The following is a 22,478-nucleotide window of genomic DNA, read 5'->3' as shown; positions in this document are numbered from 1 at the left end:
TTTTGGTACTGCTCCGATTTTCCACAGAAGGAAACGATTTTCCCTCTGTCCTTTTTTGCATTTTGGATTGTTATTTGCAAACACACAATGGATTGGAAGGTCTCATTTTCGCACAGATACATTTTTACTGTTCTGTATTTGACAACACTCTTTTTCCAAATTCGTTATCTATATATTCCACAGCTTCAATTGTTAATATTCAATCAAATCACCTTTGTCTCATTCATTTTTGTGCTGTACTATCTTACTAGATCAAATATCTCAAGTTCAACACAATCACCACTCCACCCTTGAAAGTGGAATAACCATTTATTACACTATCAATACCTTGTTTCCAGACAGCCTCCTCGGTCCGGACAGCCAGCTCTAGACGAGGCCAACCACCAACAGAACCTATGCGCATGGTAACAAACCACAGTCCCTTTAAACACACATCCCACACACTCTGCCAGCCTTCAACAAGCCGGTGCAGAGTCTCCCATAAGCCAATTATCAATTTCACACGTCTGCACCCTATTTGCAAACTATTTGGCCAATGGCGACCAAAATCTACAGAGCTTACCTACAAACAGAGAAACACGTTCGCCCAACACTTACCAAACCCAAAAACGTGACACTACTCCCCAGATACTACTCCTGGACTCTCAATGAGCGGAAAACCAAATCATGAACCAGCTCCCGTCCACCCTTAGTTTCCAGCCCATTATATTAGACATTCCTACCAGTCCCGCTGTGTCACCACCACCTGCTATCCCTGACCGGCGAGAGATCCCTCCCAGCCAGTCAGTTCCTAAAAAAAATAGAGTGTCAAACAAAAACAAAGAAAATTGCAAACAAACATAAACAAAAATTTGTGAGTGCCTTCATGCAACACACCCATCAACAGAACTAAACTATCAGCTAGAGGCATAATTACCCCCGCATAACCACTAAGAAATAAAAATTAAAAATTAAAAAGAAATGAAGTAAAGAATTTTTTTTTTTTTTTTTTTTTTTTATTAAACGGTCTCCTTGACCACCCTTGGATCAAGTATGTATAATCACTACTAAAATAGTCCTTTGTTATTAACTCTGTTTAATATTATGTCTAATATCAACTGTTTAACCCTTCTCTGACACCGTCTGGTTCAGAGTTCACATGACCACAAGAGCCATTGCGGTGACCATTTTTCTCTCTCTCTCCAATCTGTGCAGCCGGGCTGTACAGGTGGGAGATACCAAAAATCGTCCACCATACCATTCTCCCTTACGTTTTCCTCACTGCCACAGCAAGAGTTGATCAGACACACTGTAGCAAAAAGGAAAACCCATGATTGGTCTATTAATTAACTGTTAGTACGATTGGCTCATGCATCTGTCAGTCATTTCATCTCTCCCTGTTAGTTGCACATCCATCTTAGTCGCTTCCACTCATAATCTAATGTACCAACGCTTCTATATATTTTTTATTCTATTTTTATTCCAATCAGTCCTTCTTCCCATTTTAACTTATTAATAACTCTATTTTCCCGAGCACTATTAGCTTCGCTTGTGCATTCCTGCCTCGTTCTTATTCAACCTATGGCCTTTGCAGACACACCCTCTTTACACCCCTTCTGAAAATGTCCCAACATTCCACAAGTCCAGCAACTCTGTTTTCTGATGGACTCTTGCTGTCTATTGGACTCTTGCTGAGCCCGCCACCCTTTGCCACATGATCGAGCGAGATGGCCGATTTCTCCACATTGCCAGCACTCAGTCGATGCCAGCCATCCAAGCGGTCCCCCTCTTTGTCGTCCATTTCCTCCTTGGGGCTGCCAGTTCTGTTGTCTGGATGAGAGAGGGACATACCTGTTCTTCCCAGCCGCCGCACCTTGGGCCTTTTGTTGTTGGGAGGGGCCTGGAAACTCACCCCCCCTGCGGCTGTCATCATTCCCTCGCTGCTCCGCTCCCTGTTCAGGTAACAGGGCAGGTGACTTCTCTTGTTCACTGAGTCCTTGTTCTGCAGTACGAAACATGATTTCCAAAATTACATCACTCATGATCACAGTCTGTTTCGCCAGCTCTTGTTCTAGCACCTCCCTCTCGCGTGTGACTTGGTCAACCGCCAGCTGCTTCTCCACCAGTTTTCTACGGACTGTCTCATGTCTTTCGGACGCTTCCGTGAATGCTCTTTGTCTTTCTGGAGAGAGGCACATCATCCTCTCTACCTCCACCCTGGCCCCCGCTGGCTGGCTCCTCGTCACCGGCCCACGCCTCTCATCCCGGCTTTGGTCTCGAGGGACGACTGGACATGGGAAACGGGTGGGCTGTAGAAACTGTTCATGTATAGTTCCATACCTGCTGTTGGTCTCTGTACCAGCCGTACGGCCAGAATAGACTTCGTGGGACTGCTGTAACAACGCCGCTCTTCTCAGTCTCTTTCTCTGTCCCTTGGTTAAACTGCAGTCGCCTGCAATGGACACCCCAGTGTGGCTCGGTTCTGGTTGGAGTAAAACCGTTGTCTCTGGTTCTCTCTCCTGTAAGACCTCCTGTATTGGAATCAAAGTCATTATTTCCAGTCCCTCTGTTATACTGGTCACCTGAGGAAATTCCATCACATCCCACTCAATCAGATTAACTTCAGATATCAATCTTTCTACGGGAGTGTCTGCAAAGGTTGTCAGCCTATTGCTATTGTCGGCATTACTTCTTTTCATCGCTTTTCGTGCTCTCCTTTTCTGTTTTTTATTTTTGTTTCTCAACCTATAACAGCCTCCTTTTTTATACTTAAATACAAGGTTTTGTAAAGGCCTGAATCTCTTTGGCCATGGCTTCTTCACTTCTATTGTGATATTTCCAGTCATTGACATAGACAGATTGTCTACTTTTGCTATTGTTATTGCTTCTAAACCTTCAGTTGTTTCTATCAATGTTCCACTAAGGTGAACTTCCTGTGTACCCGACATTCTCACCACTTCCAAACACACCTGCAATCACCGTTTGGAAGAACAAGTTTCTCTGTGTCCAAACCTATTTTTCGCTACTTGAGTTAAAATTCACCCACACTATCAGATTTATACCGGTGCAGACAGGGATTGACAATTTTCTTATCATTCATACTATACCAAGGCTCATATAGCCGTTTCCCCAATTGGTATTGAAATCGTCAGAGCCCCAGTCCTCGCCGAGCCTGTGCAAAAAGAAAGCAAAAACATAACACTTAATACAGTGGCATTTCCCTTGTCATTTCCTCAATATTTATGCATTGGAAATGTCGGGCATTCCTATACTAATTCTTCTAGAGAGATTCGGTGTGATCTACTTGAATATAATGATACGGTTTTACTTGTTTTTGTCCGTTTGTCCAACCGGAAACTGGAGGTTCCAATCCTTTGTGTGTTCCTTTCACCTTTGGTTCTCTGGGGAACATAATCATTAAGTTCCACACAACCTATCAATTCTAACAAATGGTAAACTTGGTTAGCCATCTGTTCCAATTTCTTTTTGCCTTGTTGAAATTGTCATAATTCATACTTTAAATGACTGCTCCGCGTATTAACTATGTATAAATGTAATATTAACTTCCCTACTTGCTTTCTACTATGAAAATCAAAAACTATACTTCTTCCTACATTTCTCACCACATTTACATCTCACGCCTTCATCACATTCTTCATACAACATCATTCTATATTATTTTTCCACACATACCCCCTCACACCACCAAAAAAAACCTTTTGGTGGCGTCACTGCTTCCAACCACTATCACAGGAAAAAATGTATCTTTAGCAACTTAGGTCACTAAACCCCTGACCGTTACATAGCCCAGTTGTCCACGTTATTAAATTCATGAACCCCAGTACTATACCCACCGCAACATTTCCCATGATCCCTGAATCCACAGGGACCCGTCATTCCACAGCCCAAAGCATCTTCCCTCAGTTTCGAACCTGAACGAAAACACCCCAAGCCCCCTTCCAAGGAATATCACAACTCGTCCAACCATCACCTGTACCGGCACCTATTTCACATACATAACAGCTACGTAGTTCAAAACAACCACCCAACCAATAACACACAACAAGACGCAAAGCCAACCCTGCCTCCAAGGACCCCAACCGAAGGGGGAAACCAGGGGACTGGCACCTTCCCTAAAATGAAAAACAAAAAACACGCCACAACCGTCTCTAACCAAAACCAACCTAATGTAAACCCCATCTCCCTTATAACAAATGCTCAAACTCCTTGCCCCCAGCCCAAACACACACGCCACACTCAAGAGGGCCAGTCTGGGGGTTGGAGGGACCCCAACCAGAAACGGTCCGTAACGTACCCACAATCCATTTGAAGGCAAGGCATCGAGGGGGGCGCACGTGGAGAAATAAAGGGAGGGAGAGAAGGATAGACACAGGGAGAAATACAAGGAGAGACAGAGGGGGGGAGAGACATACATACGGAAGAGGAGTTCCCAAATGACCATGAATATTAACTTATCCTTCCGTAAAGTAAACACTATCTGTCCCAAACCCACCATAAGGGCAACCTAACTCGAATACTCTAACTAACTGCATGTCATGTATGTCCTGATGAACCGAAAATGGGGGACCCTGATGTAAACAAGACGAAAGTCTTTCCCGGTCTGCACCCCCTTAACAATCGTGTGTATTGAGCCGTACTGTATTACCCATTCTGATAAAGTTTTCAATCCACCAATCAACCAACAAAGTCCATCTGGGAGAGAGGGATAGACAGAGGGAAGGGGAGATACCGGGAGTGAGGGAGGGAGAGAGAGCGGGAGGAAGACAGGGAGGGAGAAAGGGAGGACAGATGAAGGGAGGGGGGGCACAGACAGATGAAGGGAGGGGGGGAGCTATGACGGGAGGGGGGGCACAGACAGATGAAGGGAGGGGGGGAGCCATGACGGGAGGGGGGGCACAGAGAGGGAAGGAGGGGGGATGCTATGAAGGGAGATTTATTTATTTTCCTTCTATATCCAGAATCAACCAGCAGACTACACCGTATAGCCTGGTCCAGTTAACCCACAGCTTAATACAACTAATGGTCTTTGCATGGAGTTCCTAAAAGCCACCACTATACCCCAAGGGACGGAGGAAGGGAGAAGGGAATGGGGGAGGGAGGGATGCAGGGAGAGAGGGAGGGAGGGAGGGAGAGGGGGAGAGAAGGAGGGAGGGAGGGAGAGGGGGAGAGAGGGAAAGAAAAAGAGAGACGGCGAGACGAAGGGAGGAGGGGGGGACGGGGGAGGGAGAAGGCAGGCCGAAACCCCACCTGTCCAAAAAGGCCTTCGACTGTCAGCCTCCTATCTTAACTTTATCGCCCTCGTTTTTTAAATCCTTCGTTTATTCTATGTTTCTAATTAACCATGTTCTATTTCTTCCCTATAACTGTTCTAAACCTGTAGCGTAGCACTCTGGGATCCCATCGAACAAAAAGCGCATCACAAATCCAATCCATTATTATCACTATCACGTGTGGCTGCCGTCCTGGCGGACATCTGTGCTCTACTGAGTGCACCCTTCTAGTCCAGCGAGAGCGCTGACGCTCCGTATTTGAGCAGGGTTGCCGTCTGTCAACACAAGTTGGAACCCAGGAGGAAGCGATATAAGGAAACAAATTGCCAATAACTGTGAAGTTATCTTCGAACCCGTATCAGGAAATAAGCCTCCACACATCTGGTTAAATTAAATGCGAAACAAGACCTCATGTACGTCTCATGTTACAAACTTGTCCTCGTGAGCAGAGCGCATCACAACTACATCTAAAGGTGCATTGTTTGCAAACATTAGAACGGACACGTGACTCATACGCACACAGGAACGGGAGAGAGGGAGGGAGGGAGAGAGGGAGGGAGAGAGGGTGGCAGGGAGGGAAAGAGAGGAGAGGGAGGGAGGGAGGGAGGGAGAGAGAGGAGAGGGAAGGAGAGAGGGAGGGAGGGAGGGAGGGAGAGAGGGAGGGAGGGAAAAGAGTACTATATCTGCATGGGGGGGCACACACTATGGTATAGAGGGAGATGATATCTCATCTCTACAGTGGGGCGGGGGGGGGGGGCACACACCATAGAAGCTATGAAGGGAGAGACTATGAAAGAAAGGAAGTATTCCAGGGAAGGAGCTGTACCATAGGGAGCTCACACCATATAATAAATGGAAGGATGGAATGGAATGTGGTACCCACTATGATAGTGCAGGATGGATGGAAGGGGGGAGGGGAAGGGGGCACACACTATGATAATGCAGGATGGCACCCATTATAATAGTGCAGGATGGCACCCATCATAATAGTGCAGGAGGGGGCACACCCTATAGGGAAGGCTACAGTGGGGAGGGGGGGCCCCGATGAAACTTCTAGTATCCTCTCATACACTGTACCATTTTAGCCATAAAAGGGGAAAAAAGGAGGGAGGGAGTGGAAATGGGAGGGAGGGATGGAGGAAGAAAAGGAGGTGAGGGAGGGAGAGAGAGCGAGGAGAGGAGAGGAGAGGAGAAGGAGGGAGGGAGAGAGAGAGTGGGAGGGAGGGGGGGCGAGGGAGGGAGAGAGAGGGAGGGAGGGATGGAGGAAAGGAGGGGGGGCAACCTAGGGAGAGAGGGCCAAGCAACAGCAGAGGTATATCCATTTCAAAGACAACACCGCCCCCTGCTGTCTCTATTCGCACATCAACCCCATTGCCCCACAGTGCGTCATCACGCAGCCACTCCTCCCATGACGTCAGCCGACGTGCTCACACAACATGAACCCCAATTCCCAGAATTCCCTGTACCGAATCGTAGTCCGCCATTAAGGACGGCTTCCCGCGAGATGTCGCCACAGGCTTACGTCACGTTTATAGCATCACGCGATATTCTCCGAGACTCCCAGCATGCAACATTGTTAGCACAGGTAGCTTTAGCATGTTAGCATAATTAGCTTAGCATTTTTAGCATAGTTAGCTGTCCACTGCTAACACCATTAGTTTAATACTGTTAGCCCCATTAGCTTAGCTCAATGTTGCTATCGCTCGATTAGCCTAGCACGGCTAGTTAGCTTAGCCTAGCCCCTTACAATAGCGTTTCCTATACGGCCCACTATCCTGTTGATTTGAGCGGCACAACACATCGCGACGTTTTGCACAACCCAGTCATACTTTATAACATAATTTTAACTTTATTAAGCATTCGTTTATAAATCCTACAGTATCATTTTCTCGTTTGTCCGCCCGTCCGGCCCCGGCCGGCTCCGTATTTTAAATCTAACGCTCCCGATCCAGCCCCGTATTTCAAATCTAACGCACCCCCTCTAGGCCCCCACCAAGCAGATGCTCCTAGTGACGTCATCAGTGGTGGCCGCGATCTGCCATTTATTCCTCGAAGCAGAAGAAGAACCCTGCTTTCTTTGATCTTTACCACATTAAACCACGACCTCATTACCACTGATTTAAAAAAATTCAAATAACGTGACACATCCTTTTGGTTCCATCTCACTCGCCATTCACTCAATTCATTCGATATCGCAATGCAGCGTCCATACGGTATGTACGACGTTCTCGCGGACAGTGCTATGGTGTCCCCGCGGCCGTACCCGTCCCTAGAGTTATCATAATGATACAAAAAATACCGGCATCCACTCCATAACCTCTAGCAGACTCATTCACACACATCCTCTCTCATCCACACAGTTACACTCATACTTCCATTCAGCAACATAATCATTCTTAGCACTGGTTAACCTTGTACATCATGCAGCATCATTTGGTAGCCTTTCAGCCACCATGGATGAAGCTATAAGTTCCGTCATCTCAACACATCAGTCGTACTAAACATTATTAGCCCCAAGCATTCCCCGTTAGCTTGCAACGTAGCTTAGCATGTATTAGCCCTGCTTTGTATAGCAGTAGCTTCCCGGGTATAAAACGGCTTTATTCCGTATTGGTTGTAATATAGTAATCCGCGACGTTTAGCGTTATGATGACGTACGTTTGATTATAGCCATGATACCATGCATGTGTCATCCTATTTCATCTAAACAACATATATACATTGTTACATACCAAAGTCCTTATATAATGCCTCATCGCTTCTAAGTGCAGTTTTTTAGTTCGAACATAAGCGCAGATCTTTATAACCCCCCAGTGCACAAGTGCTAATTTTTCCGAGGTTTAAGAGGACTACCTTACGCGCTCCAGATCTCTTGTTCCGTAAGAACTAAACGGATTCGTACGACGTCGATTTGTCTTTAGCAACGTACAAACCAGACGTCTCCAGTTATTGTCATTGCATTTGAACCTACGATTCTAAACAAGAGTCTCTGTCGCCTAACCTGGCGCAATCCTCTAGCCCCTCAGCAGTGCGCGACCTGAACTATATTATTGTCCAACCCGATCGCGCCAATCCCCTTCATTTCATTAGTGCCGATACGGCTGTGCGCTCAATCGTTTAACTCGATCGCGCCAATGCAACCATTCCCTACCCCTGTTCGAAATCTGCCCAAACAAACCCCGACAACACAGACACATCTTCAACTCACCGTTTGGCCTCTGCTGGTTGTTGTTGCTCGAGGATGGTGTAGTCAGGCGTCGTTGCTCTGCTCTGAGAGTTTTTTGAAGTTCTGTTGTGTCCTTGTCCTGGGTTCCGTTCGGATGTACAGACCGGCAGTCACGGCGCCAGATTAATGTATCTTCTCAATGATTCTATGTTATAGCTATATGCTCGTTCTCTAATGTATAGTGGAATAGCTTACTCTGCTCGTTGTATTTTCCGTTAAAGTAACAGTTCATTCAAATATGGTCCGTTGGAAATCACGTGGAGGCGGAGACAGCGCTGCGGGTGAAAACGGTTCTGACCGTTGTTTTATTGGAATATCCAACAGCTTAAATTATCTGGTTCACAGCATCAATTATTTTCTATCTCTAATCAGCTTTTCCCGGAGGGCTTCTTAGTGGCGTCTCTTATTCTCGAACTGGTGGGGTGGATTCTCCGTCTCTGCTTCTCCGTTCTCTCTGCGTGTCTCTTTGCGTCTCGGTGTCTCCGTGTCTCTGTCTCACCTCCATCATTCAACCTGTAGGTTTTATAGAGAAGAGAGAACCCCCCCCCGCCCTTGCGCCATCCAGTGCCGTCACCCCAGAGAGCCTGCTTTCCTATTGGCTAGAAGGTCTCCCCTCTCAGTGATTTGGGTCTTGCGAAACAGCGTTACAAGGTGACCTTACAGAGGGGATATGAACTAGTTTCCTTTTAGAATGATTTACCCAAGTGTCCCTGAATGCGACCCTCATACAGATGGAAATATAGTACCCACTCAACCTAACAGTGGGTATCACAGAATGGCCTGTTTGGTCTGCTTAGCTAAAGTAAACAGAACTCGGGTGTTGGCCTTAAAGTTAAGTATTGGGCCCTCCATCCCACTTTGTTGTGTGGGGAAAGAGGTTTCATCTGTTTGCCATTTGGTCTGTTTTTTTTTATCTTTATGGCACTCTGGGCCTTTCCTATAACTGCTAAGTGAAGGCTGAAGGGGTGCACTGTTAGCTTTTTGACTGAGTTCTCCTGTGGCTTTTTCCATCAACCGCTAGATGATTTTAATCCTTCCTGTAATGCTGGGTCATTTTGATCCATTTCGACTGAGGCCAGTTAACAGCCTTCTTGTTGACTCAAATGTATGGTTAACCTAACAGGTGATTTGGCATGGCTGTGAGTCTCTATTTTTCTAAGAGAAAATAACCTAGTTCTTTGCTATTTCATATATGTGCATAATTTCTATTGTTAAATTTACAGGTTTTATTTAGATAAATATACGACAGCACCTCAATATAAATCTGCAAACACTATTATAAGTAACATTTAAAGGACGGAGATTTGTTAGTGTGGTGTTTTGATAGACTATGTCTGCGTAATCCATTATTGGAAGTACCAGCTGTATAATGATTATTTTCCTAACCTGAAGAGAAAAACAGTTAATAGAACGATACAATATTCTCAGGCTACAATTTGTTTTCTTCATCACAGCATCAATATGTGACTTGAAGGTGAGTTGAGAATCAAGCCAAAGACCCAGATACTTATATTCATCGACATTTTCAAGAGGAGCATCATCTAGAAACTTAATCGACAACTGATTTGATATTTGCACTAGATTTGATCTAGTACCAAACAGCATACTATAGGACTTCTTCTTATTTAATAAAAGTTTGTTAATAGATAACCATTTCTGGACAGCATCAAAATGAGTCTGTAAAGAGTACTGAATTTGTTGAATATCAGACTTAGAAGAATAAATCACTGTATCGTCAGCATACAATTGAGTAAGACAGTCAGATGGTATCAGGGTGAGATCATTAACAAATATAGAAAATAATAATGGTCCTAAAGATGATCCTTGAGGAACACCTTTATCCATAATCAAAAAATCAGACTGTTTACCCTGATATGATACACACTGACGTCTCTGGTGGAGATAGGAATTGAACCAAAGTAAATAATTATTAGAGACACCAATAGCACACAGTTTGTCAAGAAGAAGATAATGATCAACCAAATCAAAAGCCTTTGTGAGATCTATAAATATTGCACCAGTAACCATGTTATTGTCCATTGCTGAGTGAACATCATTGGTCAACTTCAGAAGGGCTGTAGTTGTGGAGTAGTTTGGCCTGAAACCAGATTGGCATGGTGATAAAATATGAGAATCATTAACATAATGGGATAATTGATTAAAAATTAGTTTTTCAAATACTTTTGCTATACTATTAATAATTGATATTGGTCTATAATTATTGAGATCAGAAGGATCACCACCTTTATGCAATGGAATGACTTTTGCACATTTCCAGCTTAATGGAGTTTCATTAGTTGTTAAAGATAAATTAAATAAATCAGACAAAGGATATGATAATACATGAGATGCAAGTTTGATGAATTTGATCTCCATACCATCTGAACCACAGCTAGTACCCAATCTTAATTCATCAATGATCTTCTGAACATCAAGCGGACGAATACTTCTAAAGGAAAAAGAGCTGTTGCATCTGGTGTTATTAAGAGGCACATCGGAATATGAAGAGTCACTAAATTTGAGTCTGCAGACAGAATTAAAGTGCTGATTAAAGGCAAGTGCAATTGAGGAGGGATCATTGACAACTTCATTATTAATTCTAATATGAGTGGGATTTATAGATGACTTCTTAGTAATGCTGTTGATTCTTTTCCAAAACTGTTTTGGATTGCTAAATTCATTGCTTAAACAATCTTTGAAATAGTTGGATTTAGCATTTCTTGTTTTAGTTGTACATAAGTTCCGTATTTGTTTATATGCAATGAAGTCGGCAGAATCCTTTGTCAGACGATGCTTTTCCCAAGCCTTATCTCTTTGTTTATACAGATTTATAAGTTCACTATTAATCCAGGGCAAGTGTCTACCCTTTACTTTGAGCATCTTCCAGGGAGCATGATGGTCAATAACATTAGTAAGCTCAGTGTAGAAGAAATTCCATGCATCTTCAACAAATGGAATCAATTTAAACCTGTCCCAATTTATAGATGTTATATCTTGAATAAAGTGCTCAATATTCAAATTCCTACATTGTCTTATCCTGATAAATTTTGGTGGTAGACGTGGTAACTTTATCTTCCAAATGCAGAAGATGATAGAATGGTCGCTGAAACTATCAGGTAACACACCAGAGTTTGAAATTCTGTCCGGGTGTGAGACGAGAATCCAATCTAGCAGGGACTTGGATCTAGTATCAACTCTAGTAGGCTCACTAATGAGTTGAGTTAAATTGACACTGCCAAATAGGTTTCGAGCATTACTGGATGATCGATCTAGCCAGTTGATGTTAAAGTCACCCAAGATAATAATTTCATTTGGACGATCTAAAGAGTTAATGGTGGATAATATATCATTTGTAGATTCAGAGGGAGAATCAGGAGGTCTATAAATATTTCCTATGGTCAACTGCTTATTTTCATGAAAAGAAATTTTAATAAAAAGACACTCAAAGTTTATAGGGTTTACCCTTGGCCTGAGGAGCTCAGATGTCAGATTTGATTTGACATATGTAGCCACTCCTCCACCTCTAGTACCCCTATCAGCTCTGTACAGAACATAGTTGTCAAGTTCAACTTCATTGTCAGAGATTGCACTATGCAACCATGTCTCAGACACAGTAATTACACTGGGATTATTGTAGACAAGCCAAGCTCTAAGTAGATCGATTTTGGGGTACAGACTCCTTATATTCAGGTGAATAACATTTAAACCTTTAGAAGTATTCATCATACCAGAGTTGTATTAAAAAAAAAAAAAAAAAAAAAAAAAAAAAACAGGATATATAATCTTGTGCAAGGAGGAACAATGGATAATGAGCAGGGAGCAGGAGAGCGATGTTATGTATACTTTCACATGGTGGAGGGATACTTACTGTCTGTGGTGCATATTCACATTGTGGTTAAGTGTGCTGTCACTAATTGGTGGTTTAATTGACACACTGTTTCTTCCTGTTTTTGTTATTAAAATGGCCGCCCTTCTAATTCATCACAGGTGTGGTGATGAGGCACCACGCCCTACAAATGCAGTGCAGGGAGCAGTTGTCAAGTCTCCCCCACTTCACAGGAGATGTCTCAGCTCTCCAGCGTCTCACCTGCTCTCATTGTTTTGTTGTACATTCGGCTTGTTCTTCCTTTTGCCTATAGTTTTGTTATTTAACTTTGGAGACTGGAACACCCAGCTCCCACTATTTCTGTCCATTTAGTTAGTTGTAAATAAATAGTTATTTTTGATAAACTTTTGTCCAGTGTCCTGTGTCCACCACGTCGCATTCAAGGCCTTGACGAGCCATATTTTAGGCTTGAATGTAACATGGGGGCTCTAGCCGGTCTTCAAACAGGTAAGTATGCTCTTGTTTATAATTTGATTTGACTACTGGTATGCTTTAAAATATTTAGTTTAGTGGACACCACAGGTAAATAATTTCATTGTTTTCTGGCTGTTGTTAGCCTCCTGTGTACCACGTACTCCTGGGGCAGTCAAAGAAGTGATTGGTATATGATCTTTGGCTGGTAGCAGGTGTGGTTGAAGAAAGCTAGGTCTACAGTGCATTAGCTTTCAGTATAGGTAGGTTAGGGGGCCGGGAAATGTAATTAGTGTGTTAGGACCTGATGTAAGTGTTTTTGTTAGATTAGACATGTGGTGGGCCTAGCAGTCCTTCTTTTGACTGCAGTATAGGTTTTAGAAGCTATTTGTGAGTCAAATCAGATTGTATGGAGCACCTGTTTGGATTATTAGAATGTGTTTGTTGAATTTGTTTGTTGAGTAACACAAGGGGGTTTGCCTCACTTGGTTTGTTACTGAAGAGCGTTTGTTCCAGTATTTTGGGATAAATGCCTACCACAGGGTTAGTCTTGTGGGTGGTTCGTCTCAGCAGAGGCCTGTAGCTAGTGTCCAGTAGCAGTGTCTGCTGTGATTCTCTAGTATAGGATCTGTGTGCATTATTGAGCTTGGCCTTTTGATCCAGTATGTGTTATGCCGTGTGTCTTAAATACAGTGATTTGTTTTGCGTGCTAACATAAAATGCAGTGTTTTGAACTACTGCTTGTGAGTTTGATTGCGTGCTGTGTTATGCCGTGTATCTTCAATCACTGTCATTTAATTACGTGCTACACCTTTTTGTGGATACAGGGAAATTGGAGTTTGAACCCCAGGTCGTAGGAACGGTGGGTGAGTTGCTTGTGTTTTGGATACTGAACTATATCCCTTGTTGTGGATTAATTGTAGTATTGCCTTGTATTAGTAATTAATTAATTGGTTGATTAATTACTTTATTAGTAATTAATATTGTTGTATTCGTTTGTTGTCGTTTACTGTGGATAATAGACAATGACGTTGGACATTGATGACTTTATTGCAGAGCCAACACTGGCTAAGGTAAAAAAAAAATCAAAGGATGAGTTACTACAGGTGGCAGCAAGGTTTTCAATAGACCTCGATGCAGGCCAGAAAAAGGAGAACTTGGTAGGTCAATTAATTGAGGAACTGAGTACACTGAAGGTTTTTGGTGTGGCTGCAGGTAGAACTCTGGAGGAGGAGGGAGAAGGCTTTGAGCTACCGCGTGGGCGAGATGTGGAGCTTAGAACAGCGCGTGAGCTTGCAGCTGTTAACAAGGCAGACCGTGAGGACCTTGAAGCTAGTGAGATACGGAGAGCAGCTGCAGCAGCTACAGCAGCAGCTACAGCAGCAGCTACAGCAGCAGCTACAGCAGCAGCTACAGCAGCTACAGCAGCGGCTACAGCCAGGGTGGCTATTGAAGCTAGTGAGGTGAGAAGAGCAGCTGCTGCCCAGGCCCAGGAGGCTATTGAGGAGGCTGCTGGGGTGAGAAGAGCAGCTGCTGCCCAGGCCCAGGAAGCTATTGAGGTGGCACAGGAGGTACGCGCCCAGGCAGGATATGACCGGGAGATGGCGATGCGTAATGCGGGTGGTGCTGGTGCTATACGTGTGCATCGGGAGCCGGGTTTTGATATGGCTAGGCAGAAAAGCATGGTTCCGTTTTTTTTGGAAAGGGACGTCGATAGTTTTTTTTTATTATTTGAGGACATAGCTGGCAGTTGCGGCTGGCCAGCAGATAAATGGACTATCCTCATGCAGAGTGCTTTGCGCGGTAAGGCACAGATCGTGTATGCGTCGATGTATCCTGATAATAAAGATTATGCTTTGGTGAAACAGGCTATCCTTAAAGCCTATGAATTGGTCCCTGAGGCTTACCGCCAGAAATTTCGCAATTTGAGGAAACAGAACTCTCAGTCTTTTGTGGAGTTTGTGAGGGAAAAGCGGTTGCTTTTTGACCGGTGGTGTGCAGCAGAAAAGGTCACCACAGTGGAGGAGATTAGGGACCTAATCTTATTAGAGGAATTCAAGGTGTATGGCGTGTCTGAGGATATTGCTATGTACTTAAATGAGAGGAAAGTCAGGACCTGTTCAGCAGCAGCGGTCCTGGCTGATGAGTATGTTTTGACCCACAGGACGTCTTTTGAGAGACAGCATTATCCTGTGCATGATGAGGGGAGGCCAAAATGGACTCCTAATAGGCCTGCAGGGTCCAGTGCTGGGGGTAGTGGTAAGTTTAATGGGGCATGGGGAAGCGATGATGCCCGGAAGTGCCAGAATTGTGGGAGTGCAGGACATGTGATGGGAAATTGTTATCGTTTGCACCCGGAAAAGCGCCCGTCTAACCCACCCAGACCAGTGATGTTGATAAATACACCTGTACGTAACCCTGTTCTGTCTCCACTAAATGGCAAAGGAGTGGATGACCTTTACACACCTTTCAGGAGTAAAGGGTTTGTTTCATTGACAGAGGGGGGTCCTAAAGTACCGGTGACAATTCTCCGTGATACTGGCGCATCCCAATCTTTTGTGCAAAGTAGTGTCCTGCCCTTTACGCACCACTCTGAGTTGGGTGCAGGGGTTGTTATTGAGGCTTTTGGAATGCACATGATGAATGTGCCGCTGCATAATGTCTTTCTTGATTGTGCCCTAGTGTCAGGACCAGTGGTGATCGGAGTGACGGCTGGCAAACTCCCTATGCAGGGGGTAACGTTGCTCTTGGGCAATGACTTGGCTGGAGGTAGAGTACTGGTGAAACCGGAGGTGACATGCGTGCCAGATACTCCAGTGGCGGAGCAGTATCTCGTGGGCTTCCCAGCCTGTACGGTGGCTGAGGCCACAGACGAATTGGAGGAGGAGAATGAGGGGGATGTGAGTGAGGAGGATGTTACTGATTCATGTGGCACCATTTCTGCTGGTGTTTCTGATGTTTCATGTGGCACCGTTCTGGTTAAAGAGGCTACAAGGCCAGAATTAGGCTGCCAGCCTTCCTATAGCTCTAATGTTCATGATGTCTCAGTTGTCAGCGGTGATGATCCCAGTATGTCAGTTATTGGTTCTGATATTGCTTCACGTGACCACACTGACTCTCTGCCAGGCGCTGGGTATGCTAGGTATGCTTGTCAACCTAGTTACCTGTGTCCTGTACAGCAGGGGCAGTCTTCACAACCTTGTCTAATGGGTGGCAACCATTTTGCTCGTGACAGTCCTAATTTTTGTGGCGCCATTTTGGATCCTGACCATGGTATTTTTTGTGACACCATTTTGGGTGGTACTCCAGATATTTTTGTGCCTGAAGTGATGTTGCTCTGTTCCAGGGATGGTGAGGACGTGCCTGAGGCGGTACATCCTGCTCTGGCTGTTCGTGACTCACAGTCTCCTGTACAGCTATCGGGGGTAGAGCCCTCAGTACAGTCTCCTGTACTGACAGTGCCAGGTGGGGAGGAGACGGGCGCTGTGATGGTACCAGGGGTGTGTGCTGATAGTTTTCCTGTTGGTTGTCCGGAGCGCGATGAGTTTGTTTTTTCTCAAGTGTGTGATTCCAGTTTGCTGTCTCCTTTTGACAGGTCGGTGTCGGTGGAGCGGCCTGTTGATGTGGAGCCTGTATTTTGTTTTCCTGTTTTCTGTCCTGAGCGCAGTGAGCTGCTGTCTCATGCTGACTCCAGTTTGTTGTCTCTGTTTGTCAGGTCTGTATCGGCGGAGGGACCTGTTGTCGTGAGTTTTTTGTTTGGTGGTGATGTGTTGGTGGGTGGATTATCTTCTAGGCCTTGCGCCTCAGTAGGGGCTGAGTGGGGTTTAGTTGCCCAGATGTTTCCACCGGCTCCGCTCCATCCGGGCCCAGCTGGGTACATTTTGGAGGGGTCTCGCTTGAGCGGGTGTCAGGACGAGGTTGTTTGTGCTGAGCAACGGTGTCGAGTGTTCCTCAGTAGGGAGCATTCGACGGAGTTAAGGGTCGTGTTCGACAGGGGCCGACCCGTTATCGCTTTGTGGTAGTGACTCATGGGCTGTGGGTCGCTATTAATTTTTTATGTACAGTTGAGTGTGACTCTTGACCGGGGCTCACACTCAACACAGTACAGGCGCTGCACATGTTGAGTGTGTGGTTGCAATTTTTTTTGGTAAGGTTGGTAAGTATCCCCTTATTTATTTATGTTCATTCTCTTGGTGATGGTTTCTTTGGGCTATGGTTGGGAGAAGAACATAAATCTTCGGTGTGGGGGTGTTACGTATTACTTTCACATGGTGGAGGGATACTTACTGTCTGTGGTGCATATTCACATTGTGGTTAAGTGTGCTGTCACTAATTGGTGGTTTAATTGACACACTCTTTCTTCCTGTTTTTGTTATTAAAATGGCCGCCCTTCTAATTCATCACAGGTGTGGTGATGAGGCACCACGCCCTACAAATGCAGTGCAGGGAGCAGTTGTCAAGTCTCCCCCACTTCACAGGAGATGTCTCAGCTCTCCAGCGTCTCACCTGCTCTCATTGTTTTGTTGTACATTCGGCTTGTTCTTCCTTTTGCCTATAGTTTTGTTATTTAACTTTGGAGACTGGAACACCCAGCTCCCACTATTTCTGTCCATTTAGTTAGTTGTAAATAAATAGTTATTTTTGATAAACTTTTGTCCAGTGTCCTGTGTCCACCACGTCGCATTCAAGGCCTTGACGAGCCATATTTTAGGCTTGAATGTAACAAGCGACATACATTCAAGTACACACACACAACATAACATAAATACATAACACAAAACTAAATCCCAGCATGTCCCAGCAGTACCTGGCATGTCTATGGGAATTCACTATAAACTCAAAGCTCTGTCTGTATTCTTAGAGAAAGAAAAAGAAAAGAAAGTTTGTAGCCTGAAATTTACAGGCGGCATCAAAGACTTTAAATCTTTCATTCTGATAAATCTCTACTATGAATTAGTCACGGTATTAACGTGACGTACGCACGTAGGTGCTACCGGAAGTGACGCATTTACGCTACAGCATTCAGAATGTAAACACAACAGCATGTAACATTATAGCGGCACGGTGGTGTAGTGGTTAACACTGTCACCTCACAGCAAGAAGGTCCAGGGTTCGATTCCCGCTTGGGGACCAGGTTTCCATGATGCCAGTTACCCAGGTGGGGTATCTCCCAGGCCTTTCTGTGTGGAGTTTGCATGTTCTCCCCGTGCTCGCAAGGGTTTCCCCCCCGATAAGATAAACCCAATGGAAAAACATGCACAACAATAGATCGCTAACGCTGTGGCGTCCTTGACGAAGACGGACAGGAGCACTTGGATTGGTCCCCTGGCGCGGCTCACGTTGACGCCTGTCTGCTCCCGGCTGCCCTTGGGGGGGAAGGACGACGGGATGGGTTAATCGCAGATACGAATTGCATGCATGCATCGCATGTGTGCCGATTGATGACCTCTGAGCAGGTCCTAAATTATTATTATTAATTATAATGAAGCCAGAAAGAAAAAGAAAAAGAAAAGAAAATTTGTAGCCTGATATTTACAGGCGGCATCAAAGACTTTAAATCTTTCATTCTGATAAATCTCTAATATGAATTAGTCAAGTTCAAGTTCAAGTTCAAGTTCTTTAATAGTTGTCATACAGAAGTACAGAATACTTTCATACAAAATGCTTCTTACTGTTACGCTCCAGAGACTGTGCTAGACAAGATAGTATCAAATAACATAATAACATAATATAGCATGAATTTAGAAGAAGAAAATGAGGTCACAGTGTTCGGTATAGACATATGTACAATGTTCTGAGTTACCATATAATATACAATACACAATACTATGCAGTGTACTAATGTACAGTACTATCTAGTGCAAAGCAGAAATGGGATGAGGTACAATTTTAGGTACAATTTACAGTAAGGTGTACGAGTTGTAGTGCAATCCTTCATCCATAAATATAAAGTGTGGGGAGTGGGTGCTACAGTGTGTTTGTTTAAAGTGGGTGTGTGCTATAAAGTGTGTGGAGTGGGTGCTACAGTGTGTTTGTTTAAAGTGAGTGTGTGCGTGTGGATGTGTGTGCTATGTGCGTTTGGTGGTTGTTGTTGTGTAGTGTTCATTCATTGTTCGTTTAGCAGCCTGATGGCCTGGGGATAGAAGCTACTTCTGAGTCTTTCTGTGCTCGCCTTGAGACTCCGGTATCGCTTGCCTGACCGCAGCAGTTCAAAGAGGCAGTTGTTCGGGTGACTGGAGTCTTTAATGATTCTCTTAGCCTTGCCCTTGCAACGCTTGTAGTAAATGTTCTGGAGGGTGGGGAGCCCCCCTCCAATTGTGCGTTCGGCTGAACGTGTCACTCTTTGTAGTCTGCTTCGGTCTTTTGCAGTGCTATTCCCAAACCAGGAGGTGATGTTGCCGGTCAAGATGCTCTCTATTGTACATGAGTAGAAGTTCTTAAGGATCTTCTGGCTGACTTGGAACTTCCTTAGGCGCCTGAGGAAGTAGAGGCGTTGTCGTGCCTTCTTCACCACACTGTTAATGTGTGTGGTCCATGTCAAGTCCTCGGATATGTAGGCTCCGAGGTACTTGAAGCTGTTGACTCTCTCAACCGGTGCCCCGTCGATGCTGAGGGGGCTGTAGTCCTTGACCCCCGACCTCCTGAAGTCCACAATCATCTCCTTTGTTTTGCTGACGTTCAGGGAGAGGCTGTTTTCCTGGCACCATCCCGCCAGGACCTTGACCTCTTCCAGGTAGGCCCTCTCGTCGTTGGCAGAGATCAGGCCCACCACCACTGTGTCGTCAGCAAATTTGACGATTGTATTGCTACTCCGCTGAGCCACACAGTCGTGTGTGTACAGGGAGTAGAGGAGGGGACTCAGAACACAGCCCTGGGGGGCCCCTATGTTGAGGGTGATGGATGAGGAGGTGCAGTTGCCTGCTCTCACCACCTGGGGTCTGCCAGTCAGGAAGTCCAAGACCCACTGGCAGAGGTCATAGCCCAAGCCCAGGTCCCTGAGCTTGGCTATGAGTATGGAGGGGACTATGGTATTGAATGCCGAGCTGTAGTCGATGAATAGCATTCTCACATAGTTCCCCTGCCTCTTGTCCAGGTGTGATGCTGCTGTGTGCAGCACATGGGATATGGCGTCCTCCGTGGACCTGTTGGGGCGGTATGCAAATTGCAGGGGGTCCATGTTGATGGGGAGGGAGGAGCAGATGTAGCCCTTTACTAGCTTCTCAAAGCACTTCATGGCTATGGAGGTGAGAGCTACAGGGCGGTAGTCGTTGAGGCAAGCAGGCTTGGATTTTTTGGGTACAGGGATAATAGTGGACTTCTTCAGGCAGGTGGGGATGACAGCCTGTTCTAAGGACAGGTTAAATATGTCAGTGAATACTGGGGCCAGTTGGTCGGCACAGACTTTTAGGACGCGGCCGGGGATGCCGTCCGGACCTGCTGCCTTCCTGATATTCACTTTTTTAAAGGTCCGCCTCACCTCATGCTCTGTTACCCTGAACACTGCGCCTCCATCAGCAGCCGACCCACCCCCCCCCATTGCCGAGGCTTGTGAGCTGGTGTTGTTATTACCAGTATCAAACCTCGCATAGAAGGTATTGAGGTCGTTTGCTAAGGAGATGTCACTGTTCAGTTTGAGGGAGGCGCCTTTGTAGTCTGTCATCGTTTTGAGCCCCTGCCACATAGCTCTAGAGTCAGCTTGTTCAAACTGGAGTTCAATTTTATCCCTGTAGCGCCGTTTGGCCTCTGACACTGTCCTCCTTACGTTGTGTCGCGCCACCTTGTGGTCATTCATGTTGCCTGCCACTAGGCCGTCATTGTATGCTTTGGTGCGCTCTCTCAGAGCTTCACGGACGGATTTGTCTACCCAGGGTTTTTGATTTGGGTAAACTTTCATTTTGGTAGTGGGGATTGTTTCTTTCACCCTAGTACAAACATAGTCCAGCACTGTCTCCGTGTAGACATTAATGTTATCTGTGTCGCGGAACACATTCCAGTCTGTGTAGTGAAACACTGACCGGATTGTCTCTTCTGACGTCAGATCCCATTTCTGCACCTCTCGCGAGACTACGGGAGTACTTTTAATTCTCTGTTTGTACTTTGGTGAAAGAAAAATTTACGCGTGATCTGATTTACCAAAGCCACTATCAGAATGAGCCTTGTAGCCACCTTTAAATTGCGTGTAACAGTGATCTAGGATGTTACCGCCTCTGGTGTTGCAAGTCACATGCTGATAGAAGTCAGGCAATACCTTTCTCAGATTGGCGCTATTGAAATCTCCCAGTACTAAAATGGCGGCGTTAACGTTAGCCACTTGTATTCTATTTACCTCGTCGTGTAGTCTGGAGAGCGCAACCTTGTTGCTGGCTTGCGGTGGAATATACACTCCGATCAGGACGATCGCCGTTAACTCCCTCGGGAGGAAGAAAGGACGACACTTGATGGTTATATATTCCAGTTCTGGGGAGCAGTGGTTGGATAATTCCTTCACGTTCGTTGGATCGCTCCAATTTTTGTTAAACATGAAGGCAATACCTCCTCCACGTTGTTTACCGGACTCTGATGACCGATCCTTGCGATGGATAAAGAAGTGATCCGCTGGTTGAATTGCGTGATCTGGAACCTCCGGTGTGAGCCATGTTTCGGTGAAGCAGAGGACATTGCAGTCCCTAACGTCTCTTTGATATTGAATCCTTGCTCGGATGTCATCCAGTTTATTGTCTATTGATTGTACATTGGCTAGCAATATACTGGGCAGTGGTGTACGGTGGCGTCTGGATCTCAGCCTGTTACGGATCCCAGCCCTCTTTCCTCGTCGTCTTTTCCTGGGCTCTGGGAACAAAGGATCTGGTCCTAATCTCCGGAGAATTTCTTCAGGCCATTGATGCGGTTCGGAAAGCTGATCCAGCGAGTAATCCAGTTGGTAAGTTTCCCGTAATCACGGTATTAACGTGACGTAGGCGCTACCGGAAGTGACGCATTTACGCTACGACATTCAGAATGTAAACACAACAGCATGTACCATTAATGAAGCCATGTAGTAGGCTCACGCTAACATTGAGCACATATTTCCAAATCATAAACATGGCACAAATAGAACAAAACTCATAATGCAGAGGCATCACTTCATATGAAGGAACAAAGGAGAATTAAGAAGAAGAGAGGGCACGGCCAATTAATTAATACGCCGGCTCGGACCATAAGAAGAGTTACCGAGCACTATCTCAGTCATAAACATCATCATTCGTACCGCATATCTTCTGGAGAGTTCGGTAAAGATATCAAGGCATTTTCAGCAAGCTTGGGACAGTTAAATCTTTCTTCTTTGCCATCAATGGTGACACACAATGTACATGGATAGCGAACAAAGTACTTGATCTTACGTTCGCGGAGCTTGCGTTTGATGGTGGCGAAGCTCTTGTGACGCCTCGCCAAGTCTGCGCTGAGGTCTGGGTTGAAGTAGACACGAGACCCGTTGAATTCCACTCTCTTACTCTCTCTGGCAAGTCGAAGGATTTTCACCTTGTCCTGGAAGTAGAGCAACTTTATGATGATGGGCCTAGGCGTGCCACGCTCGTTCTGACGATTTGTCGGTGAGCGATGGGCTCTTTCAATGATTGGAGCGGTGGGGAAGTTATCTGGACCCAGGAGCTGCAAGTTTTAACTTTTTATTGCTGTTTTTACCTCA

Source organism: Notolepis coatsorum (assembly GCF_963971535.1).
Source record: "Notolepis coatsorum genome assembly, chromosome: 7".
Classification (NCBI taxonomy): domain Eukaryota; kingdom Metazoa; phylum Chordata; class Actinopteri; order Aulopiformes; family Paralepididae; genus Notolepis; species Notolepis coatsorum.
This window is presented reverse-complemented; position numbering follows the sequence as displayed.